This window comes from Echeneis naucrates, chromosome 20 (genome assembly GCF_900963305.1).
Source record: "Echeneis naucrates chromosome 20, fEcheNa1.1, whole genome shotgun sequence".
Taxonomy (NCBI): domain Eukaryota; kingdom Metazoa; phylum Chordata; class Actinopteri; order Carangiformes; family Echeneidae; genus Echeneis; species Echeneis naucrates.
This window is the reverse complement of record NC_042530.1, coordinates 16,101,908-16,123,969: the sequence shown is the minus strand read 5'-3', so window position 1 is coordinate 16,123,969 and position 22,062 is coordinate 16,101,908. Positions and strand designations below refer to the sequence as shown.

General features: G+C 40.0%; 1 protein-coding gene across 1 annotated transcript in view; it reads left to right on the top strand.

The window, feature by feature from the left end:
* The window catches only part of LOC115061381 (partitioning defective 3 homolog), a 344,220-nt gene that overhangs the window by 598 nt on the left and 321,560 nt on the right, over positions 1 to 22,062 (top strand). The window lies entirely within an intron of this gene.

Sequence of the window (22,062 nt, the reverse complement as noted above, 5' to 3'; positions counted from 1 at the left end):
AAGAGTGGGGGGGACAGTCAGGAAATGTATATTGTTATTCAGAAGCATATGCTCTAGTTTGGTGTTATCGTGGCAGATGGCCCACTTCTCAACTGCTGACAGTAGTTGTGTATGCTTTGAGCACCGAACAGTAAAGAGTGGCTGGGCCTGTTCCAAATCTCACTCTGGTTATTCTGGAAGGCAAGTGCGCAAGAGTGTGTAAAAATTGCCCAGTTAGTGTGCTGAGCGACACAAGTGACACATGAACGAAATTCAATGGGCGAGTGTGCGCGCGCGCGCAGGTGTGCTGTGAGACCAACGCTGCTGTAACCAGACAATATGCAAACACAGTCAACTGACTAGACCCACATCATTGGTGGTTGTCCACTGGACACATGGTGCTATGAGTTCACTGTCCTTTACAAGCACAGGCTGTGGAACTATTACTGTTTGACATCATACACACATTTTTGTCTGTGTGACAACCTGCTGCTCAGCTGATGGGAGAGGGAGTTAACAAGCAAAAGGACTGAGAGAGAGACCCTGTCCACTGAGTGGAAGGTCCTGTCTAATGATGGAAAGACCCTGTCCACTGATGGAGAGACCATGGTTTGCACTGGCTGCTCTTATAAAACAAGTTTTGAGTGCATCCATTGCAGTGACAGTGTGGAACCACCATGCCAAGCTTGAATGAGGCCTAACAATGATTGCTTTACCAATGGCTGAGCCTTAAAGCCCGTTAATGACTAATGAATGAATTAAAATGAGGAACTACTGTTGTTGTTAGCGACAGCGCTTACTGCTCTTTGCTAGTCGGTGGTATTACCATTCCAGTCAAACTAATGCTGAGAGGTTTTCTCAAGGGCCTTTGTTTGTATCAAAGTTTTTTGTTTGGCACAGTAAAACTTCCATTTTCTCTCCTAGACAGCCATGCCTGCGGTACAGCATGGGGGAGGGGAAAGTGAAGGAATACAGGATGTGGTTTGCCTGGAGTGAATACCTCTTTTCTCGGAGATTGAGCGCTTCGCTTTTTATTACCCACGTTTCATTTCACACCTGTATGCTTGTCTCCATAGAGAAAGATAAAATACCATTAACTTCCTTGGATGAACATTTCTTGTTGCACCTCAATAGATTTTCCCACCGAGGGCAAACAGTGATGAAGTAGGTCAACATTAACAGTCGTTTTTGAAGAGCTTGTCCTCCTTAGACACACACCAGCAATCACACACATACCCACACACATTCACTCCTTTGTTTACCCCTGCTTGCTGCTTTTCCATGGTTCAGCAGAATGGAGGCGACTGGTCCATCGATCCATGCAGCAGTGCTGTAAATGGGGAAGTGTAGGTTTTCCCTCCGGAGAACACTTGGCGCTGGATCAACACTAACTACTGTATAGCAGTCGGGCCAAGCCCTATGGACCGCAGCACATGATAATCACACATAGGTCACGTGGGTATTATGGTATTCCTGTGCCCAGAAAAGTGTTGGTGCTTCATTTAAAAGTGTTTTCATAGCTACATTTATAATTTAATAAAAAAGACAGGCATCATAAAAGCTGTTACCACATCACCTCCAATGCCATGCACATACTCTCATTCAGTGTGTGTTTGAATGCTCAAATCAGAATCTATTATTGAAGTCAGCAGGGATGTTTCAGCTTCAGTACAAACAACATAGAGGCAAAGTCAAGTGAAAAAGCATATGTCCAATTGACAAGACTGTGGTTTGCTGTTGTCAGTGTGTATTTGTTAGGGTAATAAGTGGTATGTGGGAGTAGGTATTACACCAAACGTTGACATAAAAAATCAGATGTAATTCATGATATTCAAAAAATCCATATTGTCATTATTTTAACAGATATCCTGATAGAATTCAATTGGGATGCTTTTACTGTGTGTGATTTTCATTGACAAAAAAAAAAGTGAATGATGATAGTGGTATACTGCTTAGTGCTATTGCCTCACAGCAATAAGGTTGTGGGTTCGATTCCAAGGACCTGAAAATGGATAACAAGTAGAGGATGAATGAATGAAAAAACGATTATGATGTGTTTTTTGTTGGGCCTTGTACCGAACAGATATTTATCTCCTGTCTGGTGCCGATTATTTGTGGACTGGGACGTCTCTCAGCTCTTTGCAGCACCGGTGCTGTATGTGTACATTTTTCTCACTGTGTCTAAGTGCATGGGAACTGTGACTTGTCCCTGGATAATAAGCATCATGTCTCTCAGTGGCAAAACTATTACTGAAAACTGCCCCTTTTTCTCCCTCATTCAGTTTAATGTGCAGCAATCTTAGTAAAAGTAACATCATGCATTAGCAGCAGGATATCTTTAAGTTCAGTCACCATTGTTTTGGTGGTTGCAGAAAAAGGCAGACACATCAGCACACAAGAACAAAGATCACAGTCAGTCCTTCACATAAGCATAACTTTCGGTCACTTTCACATCATTCATTTGATTATAGCCAAAAGAAAAAAAATAATAAAATCTAGTTTAAATTTATGTACACATTGATTGATTGGTTGCTAAGGGAGGAAGAGTGAATGTGAAGTCATATGGACTGGTAGGTATCTTATTCATTTGTCAGTTCTGTTAACTGCCATTCTGCACAAAGCTGCACTGCACTGTGGGGAAGTCCAGTTCACCAGGTCATGCTGCAGATCACTGACCAGTATGTGTTGAGTGATATTTACTGGTGAAACATAGAGCTCAACCAGAATTTGCTTACAAATTTGTTGAATTTCACTCATGAGAGGTTGTGTAAACATATGGATAAGGACATGAATGCAACAGCTCTGTTTTCACTTCATGTCATGCTCTGCATGCACAGTACAGGCCAAAAGTTTGACACACCTTCTCATTCAAATGAGTATGAAAGTGTGTCCAAACTTTTGGCCTGTACTGGATGTACTCATGTTCAAGAACACTTGTTACCATGGATGCCATCAGCTTTACATAAATGTATACACTGCTTCTAAGTTGTGTTAAGAAGTATGCCTCTATCATGAAGTCTTGTCTTGTGTTGTGGGTACCCAAGTCGACACAGAAGTGGACCCTGTTGGTCTTGGTCCAGCTGTTCAGTCCGGCGACAAACAAACTAACTTGAATGGGCAGCTGCACCTCCACCTACATTCTGATCTATTCTAATGTCTTTAGCTGCCTCTTTATTATACATGAGCTGTCCCACTTTGCACAAATATGCATTTCACATTTTTTTCAACTTGTCACGCTGAACCTTTTGTTGGTGCACATGCTGCTGTAACATCAGTGTTGTGTGAGTTTAGTTGTCTTCTCCTCTGAGGCCCCAAACTAGTTGTGCTGAACTGGCTGAACCCAATCAGACAGTGTCAGAAACTGCTTGGGTGTACCTGATCCTCTCTGTGGACACTTAAGGGCCTTGCCTCAGTCTTCATGGGACCAGGAAGTGCGCATCAATCACCTACTCAAGTACCATTAACTTCAGAATCAATGTGGTCCACAGTATTCACAGCCATGAAGGATTAATGGCTTTTCATGCTTCATCCTGCCTCTCTCCTGAGGAGGCTGTTGTTTTTATGTCTTTGCCATTCAAGGAAGAACTGAATATCCCCCAGATTTTATTTGTGGAAGCAGGAGCAATGCAAAGATATTATTTAGTTGGCTGCCCTGCTGGCATACAGAACATCCTGTGATCCTGACTGGGATCTTTCTTCAGATCTTTACTCGGTCTGGCACATTGTCAGAGACATAAAACAAAAGAAAGCTCAAGCATATAGTCACAAGCACTGGATCCATAATTTGTGGCTCTGATTCTAGATCCTATTTGTCATCTACTTTCCCACAGTTTCCCCACCTAAATTTAGGTTAGGCATATAATTGCAGTTTTTCCTTCCAAAATTCCAGAAAGTCAAACCTGCAGGGATGTTACAGCCTGGTGAAGTAGTTGGAATCCATAGATGCAGAATATCTTCAGGAGAATAAAAAATGGTTAATATTTCCCTATTATCCCTTCTTTTATTCTACAGCATAAGATGAGCATGTGTCCTCCGGTTCCTGGAAATCATAAAAAAACAATTTATGTATCTTTATATCTCATATAGATGCACATGCCATCATAAAATGTACGCTTTTATGGTGTGTGCTATTCTACCACATAAATTAGTCAATCTACAATGCACTGACTTGGATGTATTGATTTTTCACCTCATCACTTAGGCAAACTGCAAAAGAATTGATATTTCTGACCATTAAATGTGAATGCTATGTTTTATATTTAATGAGTAAGTCTTAGAAGTGTTTCCCTTTTTCTCCATCCAATATGATAAGATAAGCTGAGGCTACATCCAAAGACCTATGTTTTCATTCTAACTAGAGATAGACCGATATGTTTTTTTCAGGGCCAATACTATACATATTTTTATTAGTCAAGAAGGCCAATAACTGATATTTGGAGCCGATATTAATTTGCTGTAAAATGGGAAATATTGGTGTCAAAGCAATACAAACTCCAACACTTAACTTCGTTTAAATGCCTTTAAGCATATGTTTACTAAACAGCTTATCAAATTTGCAACTTTTTTGGCATCATGCGCCACTGAGCAATATTCGTAGGAATGAACGGGCCTCCGACGCTGTATCCAGCCTCTCTTTTGTTTTAGCATGTAATTACTCACCTGACAGACTCTCTGTTTCATTGTCTAAGTTTCATCAGCAGTGTCTTCTGGCTTGGAATTTTTCTCCTCATAAAACAACCTTATTATAATATAACTGTTAAAAGTAAGTCTCTGTTTTATCCAAAATGGTTCCAGAGAAATATTCTAAGTATTTTGTCTTTATTTGATGAACATGGTTCGATAATGTCATACGAGAGTTTTATAACAAAGCACATCATCATCATCATCATCATCATCATCATCTTCATTCACTTATCCAGGGAGGGAGAAGCTCCAGCAGACGACCCCAAACTTCCTTTTCCCTGGCCACATTGGCCAGCTCTGACTGGGGGATCCCAAGGCGCTACCAGGCCAGTGTGGAGATATAATCTCCCCACCTGGTCCTTGGCCTGCCCCGTGGCCTCCTCCCAGCTGGACATGCCAGGAACACCTCCCTTGGGAGGCGCCCCTGTGGCATCCTTATCAGATGCCCAAACCACCTAAACTGGCTCCTTTCCCGGATGGTTGAACTTCTCACCCTATCTCTAAGGGAGACTCCAGCCACCCTCCTGAGGAAACCCATTTTGGTCGCTTGTACCTGTGATCTTGTTCTTTCAGTCATGACCATGATCGGATGGCCCTCAGCAGAGACCCCCTCACCCCATACTCCCGAAACACCTCCCACAACATACCCCGGGGAACCCGGTCCTACGCCTTCTCCAAGTAGAGAAAACACATGTAGTTTGGATTGGCATACTCACAGGCCCCCTCCAGGATACATGCGAGAGTAAAGCTCTCCACGACCAGGACGAAATCCGCAATGCTCCTCTTCAATCTGAGGTTCGACAATCCGCCGGACCCTCCTTTCTAGCACCTTGGAGTAGACTTTCCTAGGGAGGCTGAGGAGTGTGATGCCCCGGTAATTGGAAGACATCCTCTGGTCCCCCTTTTTAAACAAGGGAACATCCACCCAGGTCTGCCACTCCTTTGGTACTGTTTCAGACTTCCACGTAATATTGAAAAGGCGTTTCAACCACGACAGCCCCTCAACACCCAGAGGATGGATCTGGATGGATCTCACCAATCCCTGAGGCTTTGCCACTGTGGAGTTGTTCAACTACCTTAGTGACTCCCTCCCAGGAGATCGACACTGATTCTCCATCATCCTCCAGCTCTGCCTCCACCCCAGAGGATGTGCAAGTTGGATTCAGGAGTTCCTCAAAGTGCTATTTCCACCTTCCGACAACCTCCTCAGTCGAGGACAACAGTGAACCATCCTTGCCATAGATGGCTTGGATATTCCCCCCACTTTCCCCTCCTGAGATGCCGAACGGTTTTCCAGAAACAGCTTGGTGCCTCCTGAAGTCCACACCCACTGCTTGCCTTCCCTCACCACTGAGGCTGCAGCCCTTCGGGCCTGTCGGTACCTTGCAACCACCTCAGGAGCCCCCCGGGCTAACGTATCCCGGAAGGCCTCCTCCTTCAGTTGGATGGCTTCCGTGACCACTGGTGTCCACTACGGTGTCCGAGGGTTACCGCCCCTTGAGGCAACTAAAACCTTGAAGCCACAGCTCCCCGTGGCAGCTTTGGCTGCCAAAGTCTCCAAAAAGGCTGAATACTCCAAACTGCTGTTTGGTGCATACGCACAAACAACAGTCAGAGTCCCTCCCCCCCCCCACAAACCTGAGGCGTAGGGAGGTGACCGTCTCGTCCACCGGGGAAAACTCCAACGTAGTTGCTTGCTCGGGCTTGTGAGTATCGCCACACCTGCCCGGCACCTCACCCCATGAGCAACTCCAGAGAAGAATAGAGTCCAACCCCTCTCCAGGAGTAGGGATACAGAACCAAGGCTGTGCGTAGAAGTAAGCCCCACCAGATCCAACTGGTAGCGCTCCACCTCCCGCACAAGCTCCTTCCCCCCCAGTGAGGTGGCATTCCATATCCCCAGAGCCAGCCTTTGCGTCTGGGTTGTCGAGGCCGCTCGCCTTCGCTGCCACCCAACTGGCAGCACACCCGACCCCACTGGTGATCGCTGCAGGTGGTGGGCCCACGGGGTGAAGAAAGTGCTACGTTATTTTTTCGGGCTATGCTTGGCCGGTCTCCATGGCTTGCCTGACAACCAGGCGCTCGCTGACGGGCCCTCTTTCCAGGCCTGGCTCCAGAAGTGGGCCCCGGGCTTCTTCCAGGCAGGGTCACTCTTTTCTCCCCTCGTTGTTTCATGGGATCTATTGAACCACTCTTTGTCTGGCCCCTCACCTGTGACCAATTTGCTCTGGGAGACTCTACCAGGGGTACTTGGCCCCAGACAACACAGGCCCCAGGTTCACAGTGACACACAAACCTTCCCACCACGATAAGGTGATGGTTCTCCTTGGAGGTAACAAAGCACAACTTTCCCATATTATTTAAAGAATATAATACAGTGACTAAAGCAGTTCCCTCAGGGTTGATCCATCTGGTTAAAAGTGTTCATCATGAAATAAAAACATATACTCAGCCCAAGCTGTCTTGGTTTAGACATGATAGAAAATGTAATAATAAACATGTTTGACAAACTTTATAAAAGAAAAATAAAATCACTACAAGAGGAAAGTTTTTTTTGGAACTCAAAATTGGATGGCGTAGACTGGGAAAAAAAAAAATTTTGCTTTTACTTCATAAGTTTTGTATTTTCAACAAAGTGAAAGGAGTTCATTTCAAACTTCTTCACAAAATCTAACCAGTAAATTCTGTTCATACACTGTTCATTCAAATCATACACTATTGAGTTATACACTTTGATTATCCATTTTTACATATTAAAATTACTTTTGTAAGCTGATTTGTAATTTAAGAAATGTATGTGTACATCCCTCCATTTGATCCACCCGAATCTTTTACCTAAAACATTTACTAAAAATAAATATGTGGCAATAAACAAACATCTTCACTTCATCACAAAACTCTATTTGGTGTAACAATGTTGTACAACCGTGCACAAAAGTGCACTATTATGACAGAAACAGATTTAGGCTTTTCCAAAAACCCATCAGTGTGCAGAAACATACACAAGAAAACATCAGAAAAAGCACATTGTCTTTAAAATACTTTAAAGTGGTGATCTCAAAGATTTCAGTGCTGGTGGCACCTACCAGCAGTTATTTTTTCAAATGAATCATACAGCAACTAAAGAAGGCTGTAGATGGAAAGGTGGGAAGTTTTGCATTGTATGTTCAAATTTGCTGGTTTAATACATAATTTTTACCTGGGAATGACGTTATAAACACCAGTTTGTAATACTGCAAGCATATAAATATTACAATACTTTCACCAGTGGGCCAGTGGTCTCACAATTGTGTTCCCTCATTTGGCGCTGCATAGTGAGCTAACAGACATTTAGTTTTTTGTTTTTTTAGCTAAACATCTTCAAAATTATCACATTAAGATACATTTCAAGATATATGTTATATATATATCACTTAAGACAGTGCATAATAAGCATCTGTAACTGCTGTAACCTAATGCAACACTCCAGGTCCTAAAAACATCTGTTTCTATGAAAACAAAAAAAAAAAACAAAACAAGCATAGTAAACACAATCAGCTAAAGATGCAACCTGAGAAGAACACAACTCGTTTAGTTGTTCAAAAAATAAAACAAATAAAATCAAATGCAGTGTTGAAAATGTTCTAATAAATGCTCCACAATCTGTGCAAGTGCAAAAAAAAAAATAAATAAATAAAAATAAAAAATTTACTCACAGAAAGAAAATCACCCCCAAACCCCACAAGGGCAGAAAATCTGTTTCAGTTTACCCAAAACAAACAAACAAACAAACAAACAAACAAACAAAAACAAACCCATATCTAACACTTGGATGCAAAGGTTAAACATGTTCACAACCTCCCCCCCCCCACCAAAAGTAAAACTTGAAAAGGTAGAGGTGAACAAATGCATCCAAGGAATGAAGTCAGATATCCTTTTTAATAAATACTGAACATCAATGATGAAACAAAGGAAAGCTGAATTTCACCAGAGTCAGAATCATCAAGCTACCCTCTACTCAGTGATTCATCAGTGTGTGTTGCCTTCCAGCCCCCTTGACCACCTTCTGAAGCACTTCGAAAGTGTATTTGATTTCAGGAGGGTAGTTTAGGTTCAAAGCATACATCAGGCCAAACAACATGGCAGCAACTAATGCAACATTATCCAACTCCTGCAACACAATCTGGCCCTCGAGGAGAATCCCGATGTTGTCTGGTTTATCACTGGCATCTCTTTGTTTGACAATATATATTCCCACTGTGGCCTCAATGGAACCTTGAAAGTGGGTTTCATCTGCTGCCTACAGAATCACATTCATAAAATGAAACAAAGTGAGATTACACAAACACTACATGCCGTATGTATATAGGGAATACTGAATATTTGCACTGAGCAATTTCATCAGTTATGCTAAGAAATGTGAAATTTTAGAATAACAAGGACAGGCTCTGAGGAGAGCAATTTATCTAAAAATAAAGGATAGTTCAAAAGGTCAAGATAAACCCAACGAGTACCAAGAGCAGGTCAACAAAAGCTCTCAGATGACTATTACCACACTGTTAGGATTGGAGTGTTTTCCCTAGTTTTCTGGAAGGCTTAGGTACTGTGGTTGCATGGTTGCGTGCATGATGGTGTTGGGGTACTCTGTTACTCAAATACAACTATTTTAAATTGCTTAATAATTTTTCCTAAAAATAATAATGTTAGGAAGAAACATGTTTGAAAGCTGAACAGCATTAAAAAAAAAAAAAATCCAACTTGCAAAATGAAATCTGTCAGTGAATATTTATGAATTTGAATAATGATATGTAGTATGTCTTTTAAATGACATATAATGTATGGGTGAAAATTTATCTCTTTCCAATATTAATCTAATGATTTTTCGATTAACAGTATGACCTATAAAATGTCAGAACATAGATGTCTATTATAATTTCCCAGGTAACATAATCAAATTGCTTGCTTTATATGATCACCAGATATTCAAGTAATCATCATATATAACAAACGAAATCATCCTTCTTCATTTGAAAAGCTGGAAATAGCCAACATTTGGTATTTTTACTTGTAAAAATGTCTGAAACAATTCTAATGACGTAACAATTGTTACAGCTCTACCACAGTGTACTTTCAATAGTAAATAAATAATTTTAATCTCCTTGCCTTTTAAATATAAAATTGGTTATTCACACACTGACCCATTTTTATATTATTAAGATTACTACCATATTGATGTCTGATGGGTTGGCTGACTAATGTAATTTCAATAAGTAGACATTTCAGAGCTTATACAAAATATGAAAGATAAAATCTGGACATACTGAACCTCAGCAATCATACTCATCCTCTCTCACAAGATTTTCTAGGTCCTCACTAAGGTACATGCACAGTGCCTTGATGACGCATTCGCGTCCCAAATCAACATCACCATCCTAGTCAAGGGAGATAAGGAGAGCAAGTTGTTTTGTTAGAGCCCCTTCAATTAACATCTACATCAGCAAAGCAGTACCCCCCCCCCCCAAGTATACTTATTTCAGCCATGGGTGCAATGATGCTCTTTAAGCATCTGCCTATTTGTCCTCCTCTGTTTTTAAACAGCTTGGTCAGTTTCATGGAGTGTACATTTAACTGCGAGACAAATCTGGACTGCAGGGGGATTGATGTGGTGATGTGCTTGAATTTGGTATTTATCTGACAACGAGAATGATTACAGATATCAACATGCTTTAAGGCAGCAATTTGGAAAGGCATTCATTAAAGGAAAACAATAACAATCAAATTACCATGACCAACAGTGATCTTAAGTTAAATTAGAAGATTTGTATAGTAGCAGAATAATTCCACAAGTGCCTTGTCATTATTTTATTACTTTATAGCTTCAGAGAAAGAATTTTCAATTGTGCTCGTGTAAATCTCTGACAGCACATTTGCTTTAAATGTTAGCTCAGCCACCGAAGATTATGTTAAAATAATAATAATTAAATAAATTGAAAGCATTTGAATAATAACACTCACCACTACTACAGAGCCTTTGAAATAGCACAAGCAGAGGTTGATCGCACCAGAGTATGAGATACCGATACAGTAACAAAATTAAACAAAATTTGTGTGGCTGTATCTTAAACAAAATCAACAAACAAAAAACAAAACAAAACATAGACATTCTAAATATCTGACGGTGGTGACGGATATGTGGGACACATTTTGAGCAACAACAAAATAATAGTAAATATTGTTAAAAACTTACTGTTTGTAGTTTTTAATGCATATTACAATGTACTCATGTGGTAAAGATATTATTCAATTCATACTTTTTGTTTTTTAATCAAGTTGAAATGATTATTTCCTATCTGAAGATAACTGATTTTGTAGGCAATGGGCCAGCATCTAATCATGAAATTAATAAAACATAAAAATAAACATATAAAAGAACTTTACATATGTGCAAAGGACCCCCTAATTATAACCTTGATTCTTTTTATTCATGAAAATGTTATTCATTTCCAACAGAATTAGCACATTTCTTAGTGGGACATGTTTTTGCCAAAGTTTCAAGAATCAGTGGCATATGAAATGTTTTTGTCTGTCATGTCTTTAACGTCCAACTTCTTTATTTATTTATTAACTATTTATGTGCAGATATGCTATATTCTGTTATATTGTACTTATATGAAAATGTATTGTTAATATTCAGCTCTCTACGTTCTTATGATCACTTTGTACACTTTGTGGAAAAAAAAACCAAAAAACAAAAAACAAAGACCTGTGAGCTAGCAAGTTAGCAACTCAGAGGTAAAATGGCACGACAATGGACAACATAACTTCGCCATGTTAGCCGGCTGACCTCCTGCATTTGTGTTTACGTTTTAAATGCCGTTCGACTTCTGGGCCATAGCTTGACGCGAAAATTAAGCACATGCGCAGATCATCTCCTCCGGTTCCAGTCCGATTGTTTGTATACATGCAGCAGTAGATCAACTTTCCATTGCATTATCTGGGTGTGTTAGTCTGACAATTTTCAGTTTGATTTCAGCAAAGCTAACATGTTTACATGAGCTTTAAAAGTCCAGTTTTGTTCGGAATGATGCTAAAATTCATTTTTTTTAGATGTCATGTAAACGTGCTTACTGCTGGCTCCAGTAAAGTCTGAAAACACTGAGGTTGCGGTGTCGTAAATGCAACTCCCTGAATAGATCTTGGTCATGACTCCCAATGGTGAAAGCAACATTAGTGAAGAATTACTAACTTTCTCTTTGTCAGTTGTATTTGTGCGGTTTCTACATTTTTAAACTGTCTTTGCTACTAATAATCTGCTTTGTGGAAACATCAGCTCATGTTTGCCCAGTGACTGTGAATGGTATGTGTATGTGCGCGTGTTTTCAGGTGTGATAGTATGGACTGAGATAGTTTCGCTTATGGAGCTCAAACAATAATCTGGACAGAGTTAGTTTTCATTTTAAAAATGATTGTGTGGCTGTATCTTGAAACGAACAGTCTCGATGTCTCCTTGCCAGATCAAAGCAAATTGACTATTGAATAACTTTTAGTCAGGATGGACATTTTCTCTGCTGCAGGGCAAAGTTGGGAAACGGAGCATCTGTTTGTCACAAAAGTGTCCTACTTCTGCAGTAGGAACCAGGGATGAGGCCTTTTGATAAATGCAGAAAGTTTTTTCATTTTCAAGTCATTTCATTTTTTAGCCAAGTGAAGTTTTTGATCCTCATCTATTTTCAGTCTGAACCCAGCTCTGGGTCTGCTAGTACAGCTCCATAGAAACACAGTGAGACAAAGAGAGGCATACCTTTTTAGAGGGATTGTCTACGCTCATTTGCTCACTACACTCAGAGCCTCACTGCTTATGTAATGAAGATGTGCATAGGAGTAATCCAGTAGTGGAAAATAATTGGGAGAATATCATGTGAGTGAACTGCAGTGGTGAATGCTTGCGGCCCTGTAGGATGACGGGATGCTATGTGACTGATGATAACTGAGTATGAGGAGGTTCATGGTTCATCTGTGGTCAAGCAGCAGGGTTTTTCTTTTATTATTATTTTTTTTAGTACATTTCTGCCACAGCATGGTACAAATCAGGAAGACGTGTAGACTCAATAACCTCTTATCCTCATGTTCTATTCTTTATTCTTTTTTTCTTTTCTTTACTTCAGTTTCCTATTCTTTGTTTTTCCACTTGTACGTCTCTCTCTCGTCTGTCCAGCTGGTCAATATAGTAATGTCTTCCAGCCAGATGAGCAGCATCCTGGCTTTTATACTCATAGAGGAATTGTTGGCTGTCAGACTTTCAAGTAAAACATGACACCCTTGTTGCTCTAAAAGTTTGCTCAAGCATTCAGAAGAGATTTTTTCAGCTTCAAGCACTCTGCTTTCTGTTTGGAGCAGCTTAGGTAGCATATTTCTGTCTGAAGTCCAGTTAAGGAAGGCAGACATTCTGTTTTTTCTCTCTGGACCTGATAGTCAGTGTAAGCTGGATCGCTGAGTGTGTACTACCCTGTCATGCAGTTGTTAAAGAGGTCACAGCTTGACTGTGACCCTGACCTTAACCATAAATAAGGCTAATGTCACTCAACCAGACCTCACCCAAACCATCATGCAATTTTTCTGTGTGAAACTAGAGATTTAAGTCAGTGATTTATTCAACCTTTCTGCAAAACTAACATTTATAAATTGGAGAAGGAGTTCAGGCAGTATGTGGAAACAAAGTTTTGTTGAAAACAGTGTGCAGTTCAAAGTCTGTAATTTCCAATGGAGACTGGCAATAGCCTGTTTTTAGAATCAATGTGCAGACGTTGAGTAGTAGTTTCATATTAATCATAAATGTTGGGAGAACAGTAGGTAAGAACTTTGTCACTGTATGTTTAGTTCAGTCGATGGAGAACCATACAATCTTTCTCTGAAATCCCTTCAATTCTAAAATGGGCTCCTGCATAACTTAGAATTGCTTTTGTTTTCAAAGGCTACTAGAAGCTTGAGGAACATTCCATCCCAGAGATAGCTCTGAGAGTAAAACACATCCTTATGCTCCTCTTCATCACCGATCCAAAGTGACATAAAATGTTGCCTATACAGCTTCTTTGTGTAGCCACAATAATAAATTCAAAAATTTACTTGGGGCTTTTTTTGTTTCATTAAGTTAAACTACAATCCTGAAAAAAGAAAAAGAAATGTTTTATTCCCGACTTGCAATGACTCATTGACTGTCCTATAATGCATGTGATCGCATGATGATCACAGCACCACTCACACATACATTCAGTGGTTTTGTTTGTTGAAAGGGAGGTTGGGGCTTTCTTGTCAAAGGACAGAGGTTGAAATGTTGATGCCCACATGGTTTGAACACACAACCTTCTAATCTGCAGTCAGACGTGCAACCATTGCGCCACGAGGTCATACAGGTTTTAAAGTTATAGAGTGTGGTCTCACTACACACCATGGAACATGAGGAAAAATGAGGGCTTGCAGGTCTCTCAAAGGCGAAAACGTGTGGAAATATAAGTCTCCTTTTCCTGGACTGTTTAACCGACTTTCTCCATTTGTTAGAAATATGCACTGAAGAAAGAAGATATTTCTATCATGCTCAGATATTGTTACCTTTGGATGGCCTGGTCTTGACTGGGCCCGTCTATGATATATTTGATTGAAGGTTAAAATGAGGTAAGACATTATGACTCAAGTTAATTTGATGTGCTGTAACACATATTGTACAGGAATATCAGAATGTAGAAACCTGATGTCTGGACCAAGAACAAATGTTGTGTGACTGATTAGATGTGTCCCCAGTTTAACTTGAGTCAGTTCATCACTGTGCTTTAAATGGTCCGGGTGAGTTGATGTTAGGCCCCGTTTACACATACAAGGTTATTTTTAGAGGTGGGCATAGATTTATTTTTTGAATCTAGATTAATCTCACTGCAATCCTTGAGTTAATCTAGACCAATCTAGATTAAAATGGCTCATTTGAAGTGAGTCGAAGGCATTCAAAATATGTGGGTGTTACATAAATAATGACTAGACGAAGACTAGAACTGGAAGTTCTAGAAGTTTCTGTTTATTAAATTAAACATGAATAGCCAGTAACCTTACATATTAAACTGCAGGCCATTAGGCCATGAAGAACTGTTTACAGTCAGTAACTTTGTGACATGGCTTGAGTCAATAAGTCCAGCCTCTACTTCTCCTTCTTCCGCCAATCACTCAGACAGACCAGCCTGTTTACGTTGTCCAAGGACAAACTGGATCTCCTCTTCTGTACAATATGGCCTGCTAAAGAGAACAGTCTCTCACATGGGACAGTTGTGGCAGGAGTCCCCAAGTACTTCCGGGCAATGTGGGCCATCTTACCATAGCAAGCAGAGTGCTCCGACCACCACTTCAGTGGACACTGATCCTCGCTGGCATTGGGTTCTACCTTGTACCTCTCCACAGTGTTGTCTGCTGGTGTTGCCACATCCAACTCTGATGACATCAGTAGCAGGGATGTTTTCTTCTTAGGTGGCTCAGGGTCCTCAGGAGGTTCCTCTCCCTGCACCAACTCCCTCAGCTTTGCCCACACTAAGACCCTTTCAGCTCTGGGCAGGCACTTGAGGTCCTTAAATCTTGTTTAAGCCCTGTTTTAATCACACCTAACATTAGGACAGACAGTGGATCAGAATAAGTTCGCTAGTAATAGGTTAGGTCTATAATGAGGCAACAATAAGAAATCATTCAGTAAGCTGATATTATGGTGAGCATGCAACCCATAATAATGTTAACTAAAGCTATGGCTGTGTTTGGCTACATTAAATAATGTATTAGCTAAATTAGCCTACATTACATACCTAAAGCGAACGAGTGAAGTTCCCAGCTGATATCGATCAGGTGTGCTGTAACGCCGAGGTAGTTTTTGTTGCCGAGAGATGTCCAGTGATCCCCTGTGAGTGCTACACATGTCGCCCCAGCCAACTTCTCTTCTTTCACGGCTCTCTCTGTGGCGTGCTTGTCATGTATTCTCCACGGTGGTTTGCCTGGGAGGCAGTTTGTAAGACGGGTCACCCGTGGCCACCTGGAGAATAAGCTGGAGGCCCTCATCTTCAACCACGTTGATAGGCCGACAGTTGATGGTGATCCACCGAGCTAGGAGGTTAGTTAACTTTTCTAATCGTGCTTCACTGATGGGCTTCCATCGGTTGGTGCACTCGAACATAGTGGTTTGACGAACGCGACTTTTTCCCCCCGGAGCTACAGTACTGGTACTTGGCTCGGCGTGTTCCACGATAGCTCCAGGATGTTTTGCTTTTGGAAAAAATTGGAGAGAATTTGGTTGAATTGTTTGCATATAAACTGAGAAAAAGAGAGAAAAAATTCATTTTAGCCATCCGACGTCATTATGCGACAAAAGTGCAAGCGATTTTTACATTTTCATTTGTCTATGGTGATCATTTACGTGATGTGGCTTCTCTTTACACTGCCATCTACAGTTTTGGAATGTCCTGATGGCATACATACACGAGTTGATGTAAACGAAAGGTTTTCTGTATGTATGATTTATTTTTGAAAACGGAGAGGGTGAAATGTCCGTTTATGAAAATAGCCAGCCCATGTAAACATAGCCTTGGTATGAGGTATGGAAAGATTCGTGAGTCATTACTGTCGGAGGTTTGGTGTTTTTAGTTCAAGTACCTTGATGATGTCTTCTTTCTTCTCCAAAGATAGAGGTACACCTTAAAGCCTTGACCTTACCTCTTCAGGAGTTTGGCACAGTGATGTTGACATTATTCCAATTTTAGGTTTCAAACCTCTAATCTGTAGCCAGACATGCTACTGTTAGGCCACAAGGTTTTACCTGCAGATTGCAGAAAACCTACACATCTTAAATGAAGCCTTATGCTCCTTTTTCCCAATAGCCGTTTTGAAGTCAACCAAGTTACGCACCTCAGTCAAATGTGTGATTTGAAACATGGCTCAGAGACGCACAGTTTCCACAACATTGCATTAACCTAGTAAAGTTTTAAGAAAATGACCACGATGTGATTTGAACTGGGAACTGTCTGATTTGGAGTCAGGCATGCTACCATTGTGCCACAAGGTCTGATGTTTGCTGGCTCTTGGTCATGTATAGTTATTGGGTTGAGAAGATGACAGCTTTGAGGAGGGTGACAGACTTTTGAATTAAATATTTCAAACAGTAAGAGCTAACATGTGGTTGCTAATACTGCTGCATGGAAAATCACTTTCAACCTTCCCAATACATTTGTGATTTGACACTGTCTAACATGGAAGCCCCTTTTCCTTCTGCTAAAATACACCCAGACATGGATTTTCCATGCAGCATGCAGGCTGCAAAAGAGGAGACACTTTTCTTTGTCCTTAAGAGAGTCCAGCTAAATTTATGCAATAATTTCTTGGAGACAGATCTGCTGTGAAGGAAAAAATAATGACCCTGGTTAAGTTAACTGTCAATAGATATAGCCAAGGAAACATTGTAGACCGGGCAATGTAAATGGTTTGAATGATATAAATATGGAATGAATATGAAAGTTTGGTAAAAAGTGAAAAAAAAAAAAAAAAAACTTACTTGACAAAATCCAACTCAACCACCAAGATTATTTATGCCCTCAGAGCAGTTAGCCTGCAGAAAAATTTGCAGAACAAAACCCCAGCCTACTTTTATTTCAGCGTTCCTTTGGTTTTGATTGCGGGAGAGTTATTCCTGTTGTTTTTCTCATTCCACATCTCTATGAGATGACAATTACTAATTCCAGTTAGATTTTAACATTCAAGCAAGTCAGAGCAAAGGCCAACTATGTGTTTTGCAGTGTTTCAACATGCAGGCCATGCCAGGCCCTCTTGGGTGTGAGCTGCTGTTTTGTCAACAGATTATTTGTGTGGACATGATTGTAGATAAAGATCCCACAGCAGCATATGCATAGATGAAGAAAAAGACCTCTGCACAATTGTATTAGGAAGGGAACACCTGATACATTTATAATTTATATTTTTTAGATTATGCTTGGATGAGATGAGAGATGTAGCATTTCTTGTTGCAATGGAAGGACATTGGCTTGACAGCATGAGGGCAGAGTGTTATTTGTCTATCTTTTGCTGGCTTACCCTCAATTGCTAAACCTTCAATACATATTAATGCAGGAGCAAAAATGTATGAAGACCACAAATTTTCGAAATGTACCAAAATACATAAAAAATAACATCTTGTAGGAGCTTGTTGTGGATTTGCTATTGTTGCAAAACTTTGAAGTTCACAGCTTCATTATATTTTTGTTACCACTTTAATGTCCCATTATTATAAATGCTCATCCTGTAAAGGTAACGTCTGAGTAATTTGCTAACTTTGGTTGTGTAGCAATAGTAAAACTTCCAAATTGCTCTCTTTAAGTCATGCTATCTTGGTCAGAGCTGTAACATTAATGACTCGGGTTGGCATTGCCCTCCAAATTTAATTTTTGATGTTAAGTTCAGGATTCAATTACATTTTCTACCTTGTTTTTGACCCTTAAACACAGATGGATGACATTTTTTGTCTAGTCTAGTGTAATCTAGACTGATATTGCTGGTTATATGCCAGTCGAAGTTATGGTGGCCCTGAATGCTAAACATTCAGGGCCACCATAACTTCGACCTTGAGGATACTTCTGGTGTGGTCGTGACTTTAGTCGAACTAGGCAGAAATTAATTTCAGTGTTTCAATAGAAGCTTCTATTTGGCTTGATGTGACTTCTATATTGCTGCTGTTATCGTGCTCTTGGTGATTTCTGTCTCCTTCTCAGAAGAGGGGGTAAAAGAGGTCACGATCCATGCAGTTTGTCCTCTTCTCTTGTTCTTGCTGATGTGTTTTCAAGCCACATATCTCTGTGGGAAAATTATATTTTGCAGACTAACTCAACAAAGCAGTCATGTTTCTGTGCAGGTTTTCAAAAAGCTTAAAAAAGCAATAGAAGCTATAGGCAGGTTTGTGGAGCCTCAATAAACACAGATATGGTGGTGTATGCTGGGGTTTTCTGTCTCTGTACAACTGAACCATGCCCCTTTTGAGTTAGTGCCTTGGTGAGCATCACTTATGCAAGGCAGATATTTGCAAAAACCAGACTTTAGAAGTTTGCCGTCTGGCAGTACACAGTGTGTGAGAAAACAATTTTTGATTTTTTTAATGAATGATTAAAATAGCTTTAACATTTCTAGCTATGATTTGCAAAAGGTAATAACAACATAGTTCCTTTGTGGCTTTGTCTGTCAGTAGATTTTGATTCCACTAATGTAGTCTGTCTTTCATTCCCAAAGTCTTTTCTTTCATTGGATTAAGTAAGTAAACATGGTTTATTAGTAGTTGCAGACTCAAAAATTCTAAACCATAGTTTGATCTTGAGCCTAAATGATGCCATAACATAACATAAAACATAATCAACACATTATGTTTCATTGCCTTTGTGACATCTCTGTAATTTGGTATCAGTATAGTATCCTTTAATAAGTGAACTAGTGTTAAACGTAATGTGAGGCCTTCTGTAAAAAAATCCTTCAATGTCTTCCCACTTAAGAGCTCAAAGAAAAGGAAAGGAAATCTCCAATTCCAAAATGTTTTTAAACTAGGCTTTGCTGAAGGACACGATCATCACTATTCATTCAGTTCTCTGTATCACCAAAGAGTTTAATTTTCCATGCTGTTGATACAGCAGCTCCCTGGATGCCATTCAGCATGATTAATTTATGGGATGCAAAAAAAACCGTGGTGCCAAAAAGAGGTGATGACTGTCCAAACTATATATCTGATGAGCAGATGTAATTGAATCATGATGTGTTTTCAACTGGTCTGGAATCTACAATGCCTTTCATTAGATCACTGCTGCTAAGTTGAGGTCAGGCCTCTTCGCTCTGCCAAATAACTCAATAACCACTGTGATATATGATCTTCCTGTTCTTTCCATTGTTTTCCACTTGTTGCTGACAGTTCTGCATGAAAAGGAGTTTTTCTGTGAAAAACCTGCCCATTAGTGTCTGAAATAGGACACCCCACTGACACAAAAAGCACCTGCAAATGTTGTTTGGACCAATGTACTTTTGCATCAGTCTTCACAGGAGTTCTTGGAAATGTACCAAATTTATGCGTCATGACTCATGTTGAGATGACTGGCACTTAGTCGAATTTTTGTCTTGATTTTTCCAAACATCTGCCCACCAAGATTTCATCTGAAGCATCCAGGCAGACTGTGAAATGGAAACAGCATGCTCCTGCCTACAGGATAGAAGTAAATCCTCCATGTTAGAAGGGCTTATATGTTTGCGGGGACGTGTAGTCATTTGGACTGATTTATTTTCAATCTAGCTGTGTGATTATGAGCAGAGTGAAAGGAAAAGGTTTACTCTGAGGGTAAAGTTGACTTCTTTTGTTTATACAAAATATAATTTTCAACACAAAAGTTAGGAATAGTGAATTTTTATTTTTTATATTAACAGATGTATGCTACTAACCCAGTATAGATGTGATTTGTTAAAATGGCAGAAACATGAGGTCATAAAAGCTTTCTTTCACTTGCCACTGTGACTTTGAGTCAGAATTATAAACTATAAATTTCTGCCTTTTTGGAAAAATAAGGCATTTAAGATGTTTACTGGTGCAATAACAATTGCTAGCCACTGCACCAGTACAGCTACTTAAAAACTAAATATATTAAGGAGTAAAAAAGTTGTTAGATATGCCTGTTTGTGGAGTTTATCCCCTCTTTGTAATTTGCACTTCAGTGCATAGGTGTAATCAGGGTGCTTTTTGTGTTGTGTCTTCAAATATAAGGTGGTGTTTAAACTTTTCCCACCTACAGGCTTTCATTCTTTGCTTGTGGGACTATTCAGTGTAAAGTATTATCACGTCGGCTGCATTCTGCCAACAGCTAACTTAGCTTAAAGTAAGTTCTAGAAATGAAAATTCATTTGCAGAAATATAACAATCTTTGCTGGGATGTGCACAGCACAAGAATTGAATCAATGAAAAGATTTAGTTCATGGACTTGTACACATGCAGATACACAATCCCGTATTTAGCGTGTATCACAACCATTTCTCAATACTATAATCAAAATCAACTGTAGTTAGCTCTATCCTTGCTGTGGTCATTTGTCTCTCTTCTCAGTACAGCAACTGAAGAGTTTTTCATGTTGAAAATACTATCAATAGGTTCTGTGTGATGAATGAACTCTTAGATTGGTATTTACTATACGTAAGAGTCCAAATGCTGCCTGTTTCCCATTTAGGGGTCCTGCATAGTATGAATAAGAGTCTTATTGCATCCCGGTAGAAAATCCTTGTTACAGAATTAAGTTAAATGACATTATGGACACATCCTTTTCCTGTCCTCTTTTTCAAAATTGATTCGTAAGCAACTGGACTTTTTTTTTTTTGTATTTTTCTGTGAAGAGTTCGAAGACGTTTCACCTCTTATCCAAGGGGCTTCATCAGTTCATGCTTGTTGGTTTGTTTGTTGGTCTACAAGTCCTACTACTAGTCCTACTGTCCTGTGTGTTACTGTTGTAGGACAGAGCTCTGTTGTTTAACTTTGGATAGATCTTTATAGTGTATGGAATAGATAAACTAGTTCTTCGTTGCTCTTCAGCATGGCCACCATGCAACCACAGCCCAAGGCTACCAAGAACTCCAAGAGAAAAATCATTCAGAGATGACTCAGTCTTTTTGTCATGTTGATTGAAATGCCTTTAATTTGAATTGATGTGGCTGTGGAGGAGCAGTGGGACGATGAGTGGTGTGTTGTTTACACCGTGAGAACCGATGGAAAGTCCCAAAGAGAAATTAAACCCTGGCGGCCATGCTGTGCTGTGAGGATGCTTACTCTTAGAAAGGTTAACATATCACTACAGTCTGCTTTGATCAATAGTTCCTGGGGTTTCATGTTGTTTGTTTGATGAAGCAGATTTCTTTTTCAGGATATTTTACTATGCAAGTACCTTTGCGTTAATCAGTATAAACATCTTAATACATCAGTCACACTTGCGTCTTCTGTCAATCCCAATGATTTTGACAGTTATTTTCATAACATTCATTGTAAGAGTATTATTGTAGGAATTCCCCGGCTCTCTGTTTGGTATAATTAGGCTAAAAGAACCATGGGTGCTGGTGGAAAATAGCTAGTTGATGTTTAAGAATGAGAAATAAGAGGGTACTCTGGGTTACTTGACACATTTTCAACTTCATGAGACGCTGTCGTTCTGTTATTGCCATAGTTTCAGCTCATCTGGGCTGGTTGGCCAACACAGAGATTTTGCCAGGAGAATTTTCACTAATGAATATGTAAAGATGTGGATTTATCTGTGCAGAGTAATTTCCTGCCGAGACATTTTTTCTGGTTGACAACATGTGGGATGATTGGAGTTTAGTTGGGGTCATGAGATGGAGTAATTGGGTGCC